At 39.2% G+C, this 17,112-nt stretch overlaps 1 long non-coding RNA gene across 1 annotated transcript in view; it reads right to left on the bottom strand.

Moving 5' to 3' along the window:
- Positions 1-13,558, bottom strand: part of LOC114019481 — a 48,875-nt gene extending 35,317 nt beyond the window's left edge. The window contains exon 1 of the long non-coding RNA XR_005224925.2: positions 13,153-13,558. This is a non-coding gene — a long non-coding RNA (uncharacterized LOC114019481). The remainder of the gene's footprint in view (positions 1-13,152) is intronic.
- Positions 13,559-17,112: the final 3,554 nt, after the last annotated feature.

The raw sequence follows: 17,112 nt of genomic DNA, 5'->3' as shown, positions 1-17,112 counted from the left end.
TGTTCCATATTTAGATGCCAATTCTTTGCTCACGCTACATGCAGTACAGATTGAACATATATTTTGCAATCTTTACTATCTTCTCCCTGTTACAGAACTACGTAGGAGAAGGCAGAATTTAATTCTTTATTAAAAAAAAATCACACAAACCACCTCTGAAATATAGCTACCACTGAGTTGTAACATAGCAGCCATCTTTCTATACAGAAAGAGTATCACCACAATTAAGAACAAAACAAGGAAGACTACTTTACCCATCTAAACTAGCAGGGGAAATATATCAAGCATAATGTATAATTGAATTGGAATTTAGCTACAACATCAGAGTAAACAAAGGGATAAAAATTACTTCATGTGATATTTAAGGCCAAATTTTGAAACACAAGGGAACCACAAAAATATGTGCACATTTGAGCATTTGTTTCTGGAAACACAACTACTGCAACTGCACATACAAATTCACATATGACTATATCCTGATTTGCAGATAAAAACAGTGGCTTATTGTATGTATAGAGGCGGTATTTCAATGTCTAAATTTCCTTTTCATATGCAACTGGTGCATTTAAACTGAGAAACATGCTGCCACAGTTTCTCTGCTCCAGTACCTGAGACTAAAGCTAATTCAGGTAAATTTAATCCAGCTGCAATCTGCCATGAAACTGCCATAGTTTCAGTATAGACATACCCTAAGGGCTTCTTATTGCACTGACCCATCCAAGTACTGACCCAATTCAAGTACTGAATGATTTGAGGATCTCCATACTAAATGGTGTGGCAGCAAAGAAATAAACAAACTTCAAAACCAAACAGAATCATACCTTTTTTAAAATTATTTTTAAAAGAGACTTTTATTTTACATTTTTGTCTGATTCAAGTTTTCATAAACTGACACTAATAGGTTACCAGTAACTCAGATTGGGGGGTGGGGGACGGATGGGGAGAGAAGAAAGAGATGAATTTGAGCTCTGCCTGAACTGCAAAATTCTGACCCAGATTTTGAGTACCTCATCGTTAGATTCAGGGTTTTGACTGGCCCTCTATATATGTGGCAGCCAGATGTGAAGTTTGGGTACAGGTTCAGATTCTGATTTCCTCTATAGAAATTTGGTCATATTTAGAACCAGGGTTTTGGCTTGCAAGTGTCAAAATTGTTCTTTAATGATGGAATCCCACCCCAAAGCTGCAGGCATAGCAATCTGTGGGGTAGTTTTTGTTTATTATTTTAATATGATTTAGTAGACACTAAAATATCCTCATGACATAGGTATCTTCTAAGTAACTGATACCAATGTCACATGTAGCCAAATTTTCACCTATATGTTCTATTCCTAGGCTTGCTGTTCCTGCATTACCAAAGGAAGTGTTTGGGGGCAATGATGTTACTGCAATGGTACCTCAGGTATCATCTCAAAAAGGTGCTGCTAGGTGTGATATCAAGTGACAGTCACCTTCTTCAACAATAGGCCAGGTGAGCAAAATATCTGACATATGTTCAGGCGTCCTAGCACCTGTGATGCAGTTCAGTTCCTCTTTAGCTTTGTGTGCAGCCCTCATTACGCATTTATGGTTTAGCTACTGGCTTAGTATTTAAGATGGTTGTATCTATAAATTCAGTCCACATGGATCAGGGCACTGGATCAGTATCATGAACAGAATTAAATGAAAGATGATTGTTGACAGCCTAATCTTTTCATAAATCATGATCTTTTGGAAGGTCCCCCTACCTCCCGCACCACCACTCTGAAATGTGTGATGTCCTGTCATGATTCTTAAAATGCATGACCATTGACATCTTTCAAAGATAAGCACCTGAGTAATGCCCCCAGGTGCATGGGAAGATAGAGTTCATGTGGCATTTTCAGGGATCAACAAAACAAGTTTTTCATCTGTACCCGTTTTACATGAGAGAGAGAATATCTTACAATTGCACCCTTAGAGAGAAGTGACACAGGGAAAGTCTACCTGCTAGTAGTCAGAGCACAAAAGGTGATGGGATGGAAAACAGTTCACCTTCTTAATGCAAGTGGCCTGCAATGTATACATGTGTTGCCTATCTCCTTACTGTTCCCTAACTTAGGTACAGGACTGTTAAGCACCAGTAAGCGCTGCATTGTTCCAGGGTTAAAGCATTCCATGTGGAGCATGGCCCCATAGCTTTGTGCTGGATCCCAGGCCAAGGTTTTATCAGCCTTCAGGATCATAAGGAAAAAACCCTAGCAATGGACAACTCAACTCCTTGGAGAAAGGAGTTATTTCAGGCTGCCAATATTGGTTCTTACACAGATAATAAACTAGACTGGCCTTGATCCTGACATCACCCTTCAATCAAAAACTTTTTCACAAAATGTCACTTTCAAAGTTACAGCTTTAAAAAAAAGTGTTTATAAAAAATTCATGGCCACAATGATCTGATAATGCAGCGTTCTGATACTAGCAGATGTTTTGTCTAACATGTTCCCTGAAGCTGTACTCTGTGCCTTCATATCTTTCATTTCCAGTTGCTATCTGCTGACTGTGGGATGTCATGTACGTACCCTATAGCTATGCGCAGCAATTCGCATCTAACACCGCCGCGCGTAATGAGCTTCACAAGATGCTTGTCGCAATAACTCCGCACTTCCCTAACCATATGGAACACAACACTCTAAAGCCCACAGACACTTTTTTTTTATTACAGTTCAGATCCTTAAAACATAATCTGTGTGATGTCTAGTGAACGTACGTGAAGAGCTGCTGAAAACAAAGTTAACACTTGTTCACATCATCTGTTACAAATGTCCAATTTGGGACAATAAATTTCCTTGGAACCTGTTCTTTTGCTGACTCTTTGCTTTATCTTTTTTCGCTTTCTCTCACGTCGTTTTTTTTTATGAACTATGCATATGTATTAAATGGGATTTGTTGTCCCTAGATACCAATTTGCATAAAGTGCAAGCCATCATTGGTTGGAGAGAAGCAAATTACTTCTCCGGGAAGATCACACTTTTTTTTTTTTTTTTTTTTTTTTTTAATTTTAACAAACCGCAGGCAGAGGCTGTTAACAGCACTTAGCCAGATATGCAAAGAATCACTTCTCTCAAAAGCAGCTTGATCAATGATGGGAAAAGGGAAAAAAAGAAAGGTATTATTCAATTAGGTACAACGTAGAGATGACCTGAGACTGAAACATCTGACCCAACCATTCACCTGTGGGTAAGCTGATCTTTCTGATTCCCAGTAAAATATAATCCAAGTGTTTGGCACTCAGATCACAAAACAAAACACCACAACTGACCAGAGGGTGAAAGAACCTAGCTACCCATTTCTTAAGGTTCCCAATCCAGTTCCATACTTCCAGTGATTTCTCAGCACTTTTACTCATTTGAGCCACGCTCACAGTCCTTCTCTTCCTAATTCACATCCCTTCCCTTCAGCCCTTTGTTCACATTCCCACTTTGATCATGTTTTGAAGAAATGTGTAACCAGTTGTTTAACATATCTTCAAAACTTCAAGCTACTTCCCCTAGCCTAGCTTAATTGTACAGGGTCACAGGTGTACAGGAGCACTGTTAGGTGAAAGCATTTTGGACTCAGAGCTGTCAACAGAGCCTTGAACCATCTGAATCTCTCTTTCCTTTTTCACTCTTGTGGTGCACACCTGTGATATGCTGGCAAGGGGGTCTTGGTTATAACAATATGAGAGATTTTCAGGTTCAAATCCAGCCTTGCAAAACCCATTGTGTGTGGGTGTGCGCACAATTAACAAAAAGAAAATATCTAGATATGCACTGAGGTGAAATGAGAACTCAGTGCCACACGAGAAATATTTGCAAACCACGAGCCAGCCAATATTGAAATGCTTCTGATAAAATAATTTAGGATGAACCTGATGAAATGCCATAAAATTAACGAGATAGTGCTGTGAAGTTTGAATCTACATCTGAACTTCTCAATCATTCATTATTATTTGGGAGCCTCCTATACTATCTCCAAGTGCAATCGAATTTTATTTTAGGGAGTCAACTCTAAATATAAATATAGTGTTCTGTAGGTTAATTGCAAGATCTGTCTGCCATTAAAACATTCATTTGAAGCCTGATTCAAATCCCATCAGTGTCAATGGGAGTCTTTCCACTGTCTTTAATGGGCATTGGAGTAGTCATTTAAAAATGTTTATGGAGGTCACAGACAACATATCTATGTGGTTGATTGTAGACGTAGTTCAGCTAAGCTGAATAGTGATGGATGGATACTGTAACTGTGGCATCATCTGTGAGCACACCATGAATTATGGACCACCAAAAGAACAAGATCCGGATCCTGAGTTTGCGCCCTCATAAGAAAGTTGGTTTTATTCCCTTAGTTTCTTTAGGTTCAGTCCTATTAGACCAGTAGTTCTCAAACTTTTGTACTGGTGACCCATTCCACATAGCAAGCCTCTGAGTAACCCCCCCCTTATAAATTAAAAACACTTTATTTAATACCATTAAATTCTGTATGCAAAGCAGGGTTTGGGGTGGAGACTGACAGCTTGCGACCCCCCCCATGTAATACCTCATGAACCCCTGAGGGGTCCCGACCCCCCCCCCATTTGAGAACCCCTGTATTAAACATACAAGGCCAAGGCCTCACATAGTTTTTATGCTGGGTGAGCATTTGAAGGTAGAACCCCCACCCCGACCCCACAGATTTCCATCTGAAGAATTGTTGGCATCTTTCTGCAAATTGACAATATAACTTATTGCTGCTTTCGCTAGAAAGGCAAAAAATGCATTCACACACATCTGTATCATTAATGTATGCTTCTTTGATTCTGTATTTATACTTGGCACATTTCAAAGAAACAAAATAGGTTTTAAAGAAGCTCCTCATTCCCAAATGATTACTAGAGCACAAAAATGTCATGCAGAGATTATCAGGAAAAACTCACAAGAGGGAATTTAGGGGTGGCTTTGAAAAATGGGAGCCTTCTATGCTATATTCAAGAGCATTGCCAGTGCCACCCAATGAATTCACTGTATGACCAGGTGAAAATGTGATTGTGACGCTTGCCCTTGTGTGGATAGAAATAAGTGAACTATGACTTTCTAAAGTTTCTAAAGTTTGCTCTTTTAAGAGATAAAAAGGATAAACAGCTTTATCTATCAGTTACTCTCAATACAGTAAGTCTTGGAGGCCCTTGCACTCTCGCCTGGTAGTTTAGAAACACACTCAGCAGTTTATTTGTGATATGATTTATATACTGACAGAACTAGTCAAAGCAATATATTACAAAATCAAGGTTTGATAGAACATAGTGTGTGAGGCTGAAGTGTACACCGAGCATTACATAAGAATGGCTATTCTCAGTCCATCTGGTCCAGTATCCTGTCTCTGACAGTGGTCAGTGCCAGATGCTTCAGAAGCAATGAACAGAACAGGGCAATTTTTAGTAATCCATCCTCTGTCATCTAGTCCCAGCTTCTGGCAGTTGGAAGTTGGCCATCTTGCTAGCCACTGATGGACCTAGCCCTCATTAACTTATCTAATTCTTCTTTGTACCCAGTTATACTTTTGGCCTTCACAACATCCCCTGGCAACAAATTGGACAAATTGACTGTGTGTTGTGTGAACAGAAGAACTTCTTTTTGATTGTTTAAACCTGCTGTCTATTAATTTCATCAGGTGGCCCCCCAGTTCTTGTGTTACGTGATGGGGTAAATAACATTTCCTTATTCACTTTCTCCATACCAATCATGGAGAAACCCCGTCTTTTTAATCTCTCCTCATATGGCAGCTGTTCCATAACCCTAATCATTTTTGTGCCTTTCTCTACACCTTTTTCCAATTCTAATATTTTTTTTCAGATGAGTCAACCAGAACTGCATGCAATATTCAAGGTGTGGACATGCCATGGATTTATATAGTAGCATTATGATAGCTTCAGATTGAGTGGATGTTTCAAGGGCACTATCCATGATAACTCCAAGAGCTCTTTCTTGAGTGATAACAGGTAATTTAGATCTCATCATTTTGTATGTATGGGTGGATTTTTTTTTTCTAATTTGCATTACTTTTCACTTATCAACATTGAATTTCATCTGCCATTTTGTCACGCAGTCACCTAGTTTTGTGAGATCCCTTTGTAACTCTTTGCAGTCAGCTTTGGACTTAACCATCTTGAATAATTTCATATAATCTACAAATTTTGCCACCACACTGTTTATCCCTTTTTCCAGATCATTTATGAATATGTACAGCACTGATCCCAGTGCAGAGCTTTGGGGGACACTATTGACCTTTCTGCATTCTGAAAACTGACCTTTTATGCCTACCCTTTGTTTCCTATCTTTTAACCAGTTACTGATCCATGGGCAGACCTTCCCTCTTATACAATGACGGCTTAGTTTGCTTAAGAGTCTTTGGTGAGGAACATTGTCAAAGGCTTTCTAGAAGTCCAAGTACCAAGTACAATATCTACTGGATCATCCTTACCTACATGTTGTTAACTCTCTCAAAGAATTCTACTAGCTTGGTGAGGCATGATTTCGCTTTACAAAAGCCATGTTGACTTTTCCTCAACAAATCGTGTTTATCTATGTATCTGATAATTTTGTTCTTTACTGTAGTTTCAACCAATTTGCCTGCTACTGAAGTTAGGCTTAATGGCGTGTAATTAACAGGATCGCCTCTGCAGCCTAGGTATTACATTAGCTACCCTCCAGTCATCTGGTATAGAGGCCAATTTAAGCAATAGGTTACATACTGCAGTTTGTAGTTCCGCAATTTCATATCTGAGTTCCTTCAGAACACTTGGGTGAATCCCATCCAGTCCTGGTGACTTATTGCTGATTATTTTATCAATTTGTTCCAATATGTCTTGTATTAATGCCTCAGCTGGGACAGCTCCTCAGATTTGTCACCAAAATGAAAGGCCTGGGTGTAGGGATCTCCCCCATATCCTCTGCAGTGAAGATTGATGCAAAGAATTCATTTAGCTTCTCTGCAACATCCTTGTCTTCTTTGAGTGCTCCTTTTGCACCTCAATCATCCAGTGGCCCCACTGTCTCTTTGGTAAGCTTCCTGACTCTGATGTACTTACTTTTTAAAATTATTATTTATTAATTATTATTACTATTTTCTGTTTGGTTTTGTGTCTTTAGCTAGTTGCTCTTCAAATTCTTTCTTGGGCTGCCTTACCATACTTTTACATTTGACTTACCAGAGTTTGTGCTCCTTTCCTTTTTCCTCACTAGGATTTGACTTCCACTTTTTTAAAGTATGCCTTTTTTTCCCCCCTCTAACTGCCTCTTTTACTCTGCTGTTTAACCATAGACCTCTTACTGTTTTTTTTTTAAATTTGGGCTATATGTTTAGTTTGAGTCTCTATCATGCTACAATCTTTGCATCCTGTTGCAGAAAAGACTATATAAACCTAGGCCTTTAAAAGATCACTAATTGAAAAAAAAAAAGACTGTTTTCCTTGTACCTTTCTCTATTTTTATATAAGGCTGGGTATGAGCTCAGCTCTTTATGTCACTTATTTGTCTGGAACCTGTTGTTATGAAAGATTCCTCACATGATCTTACATTTTGTTAGATCTGTGTTCTGAACAATATTATGCAATATTTTATTCCACTAGCTAAAGGGTTAATTATCCCACATTTTATCCACATAGATAAAGTTATAGTCCATGTAGGTTGCTGTGATGACTAGATGACCTGTTGCAATTGGTGTTATAGTTAGCACCTGTTTTTAACTAATTCAGCAGGACAGTTTGAGAAATACTGGAAAGAGAGAATGTGTTAGATTCTAAACTGGTATTCTTTGCTATTTGATCTGGACTATTTGACATCCAGCAAGGTGTAGACTTCTTGGGTCTCTCTCACTCTCCTTTTTTTCCCCCTTTGGTACTTGTATAAAGTGCTAAATTGAAAGACATCCTCCATATGCAGAACAGACTTGATTCCCCTCTAACTTAAAATGGTGTAAATGAGGTGTGAATCTTTTAAGTTCAATAAAGTTACACCCAAGTCCCTACATACCATGGAAGATAGCCCTACATTCTGTAGCACGGTTCATATATTGTTCCGTGTATTGAACTGCAGCCTGAAAATTCTGTGACAGGTACATTTCAGTTTTTAAAAAATGAGATTTTTAATTAATTAAATAAGGAAATCAGTAATAAAAATAGTACAGTTGCCCTTCTGTTATTTATGCTGATAGAAAATTCAATTAATTTTACTCTGTCCCCACATTTTCATTTTACAAAATGCTTTATTAGCTACTGCCATTATGGATATATATCAGTGGTGTGGCCTCATCTGGAATATTACGTTCAGCATTGGTCCCTGCACCACACAAAGGATATTGCACAATTAGAAGGGGTTTAGAAAAGGGTGACAAGAACGATTAGGGATGTGAAAAAAACTCTCATACAAAGTGGGATTTAAAAAAATTACCTTCAAAAGGAGACAAATAAGAGGGGACATGATAAAAGTATATCAAATGATGAATGGTCTAGAGAAGGTAGATTGGAAGCTTTTGTTCTCCTTATCTCAGAACTCAAGACCAACAGGACATTCATTGAAATTAAAAGGTGGCAAATTCAAAACTGATAAAAGGAAAGCCTTTTTCACACAACACATAATTACACTGTGGAACTCATTTCCACTGGAAGTTTTTGAGACTGAGAACTTAGCAAAATTAAAAAATAAATTGAACATTAATATGGATATGAAGAATATCCAGAATAATCATAATTAACACTCAGAAATTTTTTGAAAGGAATATTAAACATCATGCTTCAGGGCTTAAACCAGTCTATAACAATTAGAGATCAGGATGAGACCTAATGTAGGGGCAGAGTATCCCATTGTGGGAGTTTTACATTTTCCTTTAAAATATCTGCAGCTGGCTACTGTCACAGACAGTTCCTGTCTGTCAATGCTTGTGTTCAGGACTTTGTTTGGACATTATAGAAGTTGTTTGAAAAGCTGGAGGTTTTGACAATTGAGGTTTTAGCTGTTGTCTTTATGTTTCAGATTTAAATGTACACTAAGCTGATTCTGGAAGTTCATACCTCTCAGCGCAATTGTCTTAGGCTGTTTGCAGACTCGGGAAGAGAAAGTTGCAGGTGTTACACATGCTTCATGTTTTAAAGCTCATCAACACAACCACAAAGGCTAGAAACATCATTTCATGAATGAAAAGTTAGTTAGTTAGATTCTAGAACAAAATTCTGCAGCTCAGAGTGAGTTCCATGGTCATAGAACACCTCAATCCCTGGTACACCTAAGGTGAGAAGAGAACCAGGCCTAACAAGCACAGTATCAGTGTTCTGCCAGTGGGCCTCAACTCTAACCTGAGGCAACTGTCTTTAAGAGTTAAGCCGCCATGTTCAGTTATGTATTCAACACTTTGAATCCCAACAGAGGTTGACAACAAATGCGCTTATCAGTGCTAAGTGTGTTTTTTGTGAGGTAGATACCTATCTACTGCGAACTGAGAACTCTTCATATGGCTCCGATGGCTGTCCAATGGTCTAGTTTTCGGACCCACCACATCTAACTCATATGATGCAGACAATTATAATTATCCCCATTTTACAGATGAGGAAGTGACTTGTTCAAGGTCACACAGGAAGTCTGTGGCAGAGCCAGAAAATAAATCCAGGCCAGTCCAGTGCCTTAACTACAAGGTTGTTTTCCTTTCCTGGTGTTAACAACATTATCAGTGTCATCATCAGCCTGAGTTAGGTGTGAACTTAGCAAGGGCTTGTTAGACCAAGGCCAACCCTCTGAGCCATCCACTCCTCTTCCAGACTTTATTAACTTCAGAAAAGGTATTTGGGCTACAGCTTGGTGTGGTTGGACTGTCTAACCAGGGTGGTCCATGGCTCAACCAAATGCGAGGTTAGGTGTTATTTAAGAGGGAGAGTGGGGTTCTCTCTAGTTCACTGCTAGCTTTAGAGATAACAAAGCAGGTAAATACAGATATTCTGAAAAAAAATCCTGAACCCAAGGAAAATACAGCAAGGGAAGAGAACAACCTAATAAGGGTGGCATGGAGAAGCCCTGCTTAAGTATGCTCTGAGAGCTTTTTTCAGAAGGCGGAATAGGAACACAGAGAAATTCTGCAGGGTTAGCACATCTTCCTTGCTGTCTTTCACACCTTTGTTTCCCCTTTTCCTGTGATGGCAGGTAATAAAATGCCTGCTGGTACCCCCATGACTGGAGGTACCTGCAGTGGTTCAGCCCATTGCTACTGCTGTGCCAATCATTTAGCAATTCCCACAGCTGCCTTTGTGAGAAGCCTCTCTCTTAAGCCTCTGGTTTAAGAATTTAGAGTAATCATGTAAAAATGATACCCCTGTGCTCTATGATCCGCTGAATCTCACTAATGCCAGATCCCAGAAGAGGGCTTATTAATGAAAAGATGCAATGCCTCTCTCTCTGCTCATGTTTCACACGAATATCTCTCATGGATTCAGCAGTAAACCTTACTGCTGATAAAGTAAGTATAATGAACCTCCGTGCTCCATGAAAATGCAATCTTGGACTGATGAAGTAGTTACTTGCTCTACTTTCCAGCACTATGGCAGGCTTGAGAGGTACAAGGAGATGTACTTGGCAGCTATGGAAAATAAAGATGCAATGCTGCAAACTCCTAAATCTTGGGCTATCCTCAGCAGTGACACCCAGGGCTACCTGACAAGGGCAATATTTTGGAATGGAGAAAGTTCTTGGAAGAAGAAAAATGATATTTCTATTTGAAAGAGTTGAACTGATGAAGGGAATGGGGTTTTTAAAGAGACACTGTCACCCAAAAGCTCTCCCCACTTTGTGTCACTCCAGCACTGCAAAGCTGCTAGACACCCAGTTTAACCTAGATAGTTAAACTGGGTTTATGGCTGATTTGCCAACTGAAGTAACACAAAGTGTATGGAGTATACTGGTGTATCTGGCCCTTGAAATCTAGTCAGTGTACTAAAATGAGTTCAAAGCAATTTCAGGTGCTGCACCTGTCCCAAGCCCTCCAGCCAATTTCAGTGGTTTTGCAATCAATATTTTCTATTCTTTAAAATGTTTTCTCTTCTCTATTGCTGTGTGAATGGCCGACACAAACAACCGGGGAAACTGACTATGCAGGAGAAACCAGGAAACTGACTATACACAACTTGCTGGGGTTTACACAAAGTGCAGAAACTGGAAGGAAAAAAAAAAAGTAAAAGAGCAGAGGAAAGTATTTTGTTTGCGCCAGTCTCTTTCAGTTACTTGTGTCTCTTACTTGCTGCTTGTGTCAAATCAAGGGAAACTTTTCAGACAGAAGTTAATTATAAGGGTGTCCCTACAAATTTATCTGAGGGCTGCTCTAACTCAGTGGTTCTCAACCAGGGATATGTGTACCCCTGGGGGTACACAGAGGTCTTCCAGGGGGTACATCAACTCATCTAGATATTTGCCTAGTTTTACAACAGGCAACATAAAAAACACTAATGAAATCAGTACAAACTAAAATTTCATACAATGCCTTATTTATACTGCTTTATACACTATGCACTGAAATGTAAGTACAATATTTATATTCCAATTGATTTATTTTAAAATTATATGGTAAAAATGAGAAAGTAAGCAATTTTTCAATAATAGTGTGCTGGGACACTTTTTGTGTCTTTATGTCTGATTTTGTAAGCAAGTAGTTTATAGGTGAGGTGAAACTTGTGGGTATGCAAGACAAATCAGACTCCTGAAAGGGGCACAGTAGTCTGGAAAGATTGAGAACCAGTGCTCTAACTTATGACTGTGAGCTGCAAAGACCCCCTCCCATTGCCCATATCTCATACCCTGGCACACTGTGCACTGTGGAGCTGAGAAGGGAGGCATAGGGCTCTATGCAAAGGACACCCACGGATGTATTATTTGTATTACCCTAAGAGTGAATCCAACACCCTTGAACTTTGTGGAAGTTTAGACCAGGATCTGGATTTGAACTTAGTAATTCAGGTCCGTCTTTTATTATTACCAACCCCTAAATGTCTCATATGTTGTCTTTTGAAAGGAAGCTAGTCACTACCTTTACATTTGTGCTCTTACCTTTACTTTTACATTTCTTCAACACACACACAAAATGTACTTAACTCACTGCTTATTGAATGAAGGATTAGTATTATTATTTTTCCTCCAGTGAACTTTGTTTCACTTCATCCTGCATATATTGTGCTATTCTGTGTTTCTCTGCCAAGATACCACTGTTCAGCAAACTACTGTACTTAATGCTACCCAGCTAATACACTGATACCTTTTACTTGCAAGGATTGCTTCTCTAATCTCAGCGGCAGCCAGGGCTATGAATGACAGTTTACACCAACTAGAATTAAAGTCACTTTCAAAAGCTTCATATAGCTGGGACAAAATTACACCAGTACCAAATTACCAAAGCAGTTGAAATGTCCAGGGCAGGTCATATTCTGAAATGTGCCCATGTACACATAGCTATATGTGAGCATTAAATCACCCTAGCAAATAATCATGAAGGGGGTTACCGCAGTCCTTCCTCCCCTTTCCTCTCCCTACTTTATTGGCATCCCCTTCATTACATCACGTCAGACTAGACTGTGAGCTCCTTGGGGCAATGGTGCTGTAAAAGTGAATGCCAATAATGATAGGTAAGAAATGTTTAATGACTGCACATGAGGTTTACCTTGTTTTTTAAAGACTAGTTACATTGTCTTGTAGGAGGGGAGCCCTAAAAGGACATCTTTTCAACTTCCTACATCCTGGAAACCAGCTAGGATCAAAATGTACTTGTTCCCATCACTGCAACAACACACACTTTTCTGGTGGAAGCATTTTCCTTTTCTAGTGGAATTACACCTCAAGCCCTTCTAGATAGTTACTGTCTTTGTTCCCAAGCTTGTTGCAGGATCACACTATGCCACGCTATAACTTCACACTAAAAAGAAGGAGATTACAAAGGGGTCAAAATACCCTAGAGGGTTCCCCTTTATCAGAACCTTCCCTGCCAGTTTGCCTTCTCATTTCCTGAACTCTCGTCTGATTATTAGTGTACTGACAGAATAAAAATAACCTCATATTCCTACATGAATCATAAATAAAACCCTTTTATTTCATCAAAGAGGTTGGCAGGTTTATAGTCCTTTGCAATGCATGCAAGATGTGAATGACATACCTTTAATTTTGCTGACAAGCTTGTCGGGGTTCTAATGAAAAAGAGTGAAAAGTGGGTGACTTCTCCAAAGGTTTAGCAGTTTGCTTTTTGGTGAGGATATATATTTCACCTTGCCATTGTAATCAGGCAGGCAACTGATCTTGGTAATGAAGTCTTCAATTACAGTCCACTTCTGATTCTTCAAGAATGGCTAGGCAACAATACCATGGTGATTATTGCTGATATCACAGACTGAAGCAATCTGGAAAAAAAATTGAATGGTTTCCTTACTAGTGCTTCAAATCTGAATACACTATAGAGACTGCAGACCGAAAGTAAAGAACAATCCTTAGGATTTTAGTGAGCTCAACTTTGCCTCTGTGCTGTAAATACCCACTTACCCCACTTCACTTTCTGCTGTTACAGGCTGCCATGGTTTGTACGTCTAGTCTATTTGTCTTCAAGAGTGTATGATATTGCTTTACAAGCAAGAAATCACTAATGTAATTATTTGCCTCACAGTCATTACTGTGTCCAGTAAAAACTAGTTTCCAGATACAGGTTGTGTGGAGAACTAATAATAATAATAATTAATAAATAATGAATAAAAACTATAAGACACAGAAAATAGATGCATTAGGGATAACTTTTTTTAAAAAAATGTCCTTTTGCTTACATTCTTAAAAGACTAACATGATTACAAAGAGGTATGAAGGTGCTCGCATCTTGCAGATCTGAGGCAAAGAAATTTTTAGAGGGTTAAAGAGGGGTATGCCTTGGAACTGCTGCTCCCCTCCTTCTGCATTTTTCATCCCATTTCTGCTGCTTTGGGTTCCCCTTCCACTTATGTGAAATGCATAAAAGATATTGGCCATAGAAGCAATGGCAGATCATGATTTGTGATTATAGACAAATTATCAAGAACCACAATTTCCCTTACAAAAAACTGCCCAGTTATTTTGTTTGTAATACACAGAGACGCTAAGGAGAGGAAAAGATATGCTCACTACCTTGGAAATTACCCCGTATTTTCATGGTGCTCTTTCTGCCATCAAAGACAATACACCAGAGGAAGTTTGGGTGTCAGCTAATAAACTTTTAATTGAACTTTAAAAAAAAAAAAAACATCTTTGACGTAAGCCACCTGGATAAAAGGAGCTGTGTGTGTGTGTGTGTGTGTGTGTGTGTGTGTGTGTGTGTGTGTGTGTGTGTGAGAGAGAGAGAGAGAGAGAGAGAGAGAGAGAGAGAGATATGGGGCAGAAAACATGAAAAATCCCAGCTAGTGAATTCCAGATTGCAGTCTTTTCCAGATTTTACAAGATTTCTGTGCTGCACTTTTAATTTTCATTATTTTCCATTTTCCTTCACTAGGCTCAGAAGCAGTTTCTAATTTTACTAGGAGCTTTTCATCAAAATTGGATTTCTTAGTTCCCCTAGGGATTCCCTAGCTACAAAAACATCAGCCTCTGTCAAGGTTCCTTCCCCACTCTGAACTCTAGGGTATGGATGTGGGGACCTGCATGAAAGACCCCCTAAGCTTATTCTTACCAGCTTAGGTTAAAAACTTCCTCAAGGTACAAACTTTGCCTTGTCCTTGAACCCTATGCTGCCACCACCAAGCATATTAAATAAAGAACAGGGAAAGAGCCCACTTGGAGACGTCTTCCCCCAAAATATCCCCCCCAGCCCTACACCCCCTTTCCAGGAGAAGGCTTGATAAAAATCCTCACCAATTTGCATAGGTGAACACAGACCCAAACCCTTGGATCTTAAGAATAATGAAAAAGCAATCAGGTTCTTAAAAGAAGAATTTTAATTAAAGAAAAAGTAAAAGAATCACCTCTGTAAAATCAGGATGATTACAGGTTAATCAGATTCAAAACATAGAGAATCCCTCTAGGCAAAACCTTAAGTTACAAAAAGACACAAAAACAGGAATATACATTCCATTCAGCACAACCTATTTTACCATCCATTTAACAAAAGGAAATCTAATGCATTTCTAGCTAGATTACTTACTAACTTAACAGAAGTTCTGAAGAGCATTCCTGACCTGGTCCCGGCAAAAGCATCACACTGACAGACAGACCGGTTGTTCCCCGCTCCCCCCCCACCCCAGCTTTGAAAGTAACTTGTCTCCTGATTGGTCATTTTGCTCAGGTGCCAGCGAGGTTATCTTAGCTTCTTAACCCTTTACAGGTGAAAGGGTTTTGCCTCTGGCCAGGAGGGATTTTATAGTGCTGTATACAGAAAGGTGGTTACCCTTCCCTTTATATTTATGACAGCCTCTGTGAAACATTAGCTAATCCTGGTTACACTTGCTTGAACCAGTCAAATGAAGAAATAAATATTACCCTTTGTTTGCAGTTCTGGTGTTTATACTCAAGACTTGAAATTCCTGGTTGCCAGAGTTTTCACACAAATATTGTTTTTCATGATGTTAGGAAAATTCCCTCAAAACCTGGACCATGAAACCATTTCAATTTAAACTGTACTGAAGTTTCTCAAGCCTCTTTAGAAGCCCGTTAGCCTAGGTAGCTAAAAGTAGGAATATACTGGCAACTGCCAGTTGTGTACCTTACACCTTACTCATTCTTCTTGTCCCAGATCTCCCCCCATATAGCAAGTCAGAGCGGGAAAGAGAGCTAAGAATCAAAGAATTTCTTCCTATTCAAATCAAACAATGGATACCTCAGCAAAAGGCTCAAAGTTTGAGTTAAAAAAATACAGTGTATTGCCACTTTGAGATTCTAATAGAAGCTACATGCTGGAACCAGGATTATTAGCCAACCAATCTATGATGGCATCTGCAGACCATTAGAAGAGTGCAGGGGACAACAGACACACTCTGTAGAGAGTCTGTGGTAAGGAGCAGTCAAGAGGGAACCTGGAATTACAGTGAATACATGGTCATGCTCATGGCAGGTGGAGAGCAAAATACAAGCTATAGCCACAAGCCTCGAAACTCAAAGAACCTGAATCTTTCCAAATCAGTTTAGCTCAACTCTAATACATTTAACAGACAGAATCACTTCAGGCATATTAGCTCAGTACACTGTGTCATACCATATTTTAAAACATACCAGACCATATTTTAAATGTTCAATTGAATAGATTTTGTATTTATGTTGGGCCTTTCCCCAAATGCTTTGGAAAACAAAGAACTAGACACTAATGGTTCATCCTGGATTGCCTGTTTGACTGTTTGACATCGAAAAATCTTCCTAGAAAAGAAGGTTACAAAATAGACTTGCGTTCTCTAAAATTAAAGTTATTATTATTATTAATATGTAGCACTTACATATCACTTTTCAACTTCAAAAGGACTGTACAAACATTAATTAATCCTCACATACTGCCTATGAGTTACAAATGTTATTGTCCCAGCAAAACTGAGCCAGAATGGCTAATTGCCTTGCCCAGGTCCACCCGGGAAGGGGGAGGGATGGTGTGTGACAGGATGAGAACTCAGGAGTTGTACTCAAACTACGAGACAGCACAACCATCTCTCTCTTACATAACTTGGTGAGAGAGGTTGAAATGTGGTTCATCTGGAAGGACAGTATTTTCTTGCAGCACTGGCATGAACTGATGGCAGTGGCTTGAGCTACTTGAACTAGATTGCATCAACCTTCCTACCAAGGTATCCCACCCCTGACTGGCAATATGTGTACCAAAATGAATGGACAAATCTCCAGTGGAGATTGGTCTGAGGCCACAGAGTTCAATGTACTTGTGAAGACAGATTTGAGTTCAGGGCTGAAAAAGCAACTGCCAGGAATTATGTTACTGACTTGCTCCATTTCGCTATTTTAACTGGGATTTCTCTTTCAATAACTTGGTCTTTGAAAAGTGTATTCATAGGCTTATATACTCAAATGCCAATCTGAACACAGTTGGTATCAACACTTCAGAGAATATCTATGAACTCTGAGGACCAAGCTTACAAAGGGATCTCTACCTAGATTCTACAATTGTGTC

This window comes from Chelonia mydas, chromosome 3 (genome assembly GCF_015237465.2).
Source record: "Chelonia mydas isolate rCheMyd1 chromosome 3, rCheMyd1.pri.v2, whole genome shotgun sequence".
NCBI classification, from domain to species: Eukaryota; Metazoa; Chordata; order Testudines; family Cheloniidae; genus Chelonia; species Chelonia mydas.
This window is presented reverse-complemented; position numbering and strand designations above follow the sequence as displayed.